At 67.4% G+C, this 561-nt stretch overlaps 1 protein-coding gene across 1 annotated transcript in view; it reads left to right on the forward strand.

The window, feature by feature from the left end:
- Window positions 1–561, forward strand: part of MYT1L (myelin transcription factor 1 like) — a 406,891-nt gene that overhangs the window by 313,836 nt on the left and 92,494 nt on the right.

Here is a 561-nt window from a genome sequence, read left to right on the forward strand (position 1 = left end):
TCTGTCCCTACCCCCACCCCCTACCCCCTCTGTCCTCCGGCACCCCAGGTGTGTCTGGGCCCAATGGGCTCTATACCCAGATAGAAATCCACTTTCCAGCGAGTGGCCCCTCAGGCCTGGCTGGGAGTGCGCGTCCCCATCCCCGTCCCGTCCATGAATCTGGGTCACTGCACACAGGACCGCGGCCAGGTCCACTGTGAAGGCCCTCGCAGCTGGGGGCACACCGGTCTCCAGATGAGCGCTCTGTGGAGGTCCCTGTCGCCAGAGGCGCTAATGAGGAGTCCTGAAGGGGAGAGCCTGGCTCCCTGCGACCTTGACCCGGCTGCTGTGCCATCCGCAGGACTGAGTCCAACCAGGGGTGTGTCTTTAAGGGACAGAGCGCCGCGGCCCAGGACGCACAGCCTGCTCGGGGCTGCACGCGCGCTCTTCCAGGCCGACCCCAGGTCTCTGCCCACTGGCGCCTAGGGAGTCTTAAACCGAAGCGAAGACGCGGCGCTTCCTCCCGCAGGGATAAGCCCCGGGGCGTCGGGAAGCCCCGCCCCTCCATCCGCCCCGCGGTCC

Source organism: Tupaia chinensis, unplaced genomic scaffold, assembly GCF_000334495.1.
Source record: "Tupaia chinensis unplaced genomic scaffold, TupChi_1.0 Scaffold000377_5, whole genome shotgun sequence".
Lineage (NCBI taxonomy): Eukaryota > Metazoa > Chordata > Mammalia > Scandentia > Tupaiidae > Tupaia > Tupaia belangeri.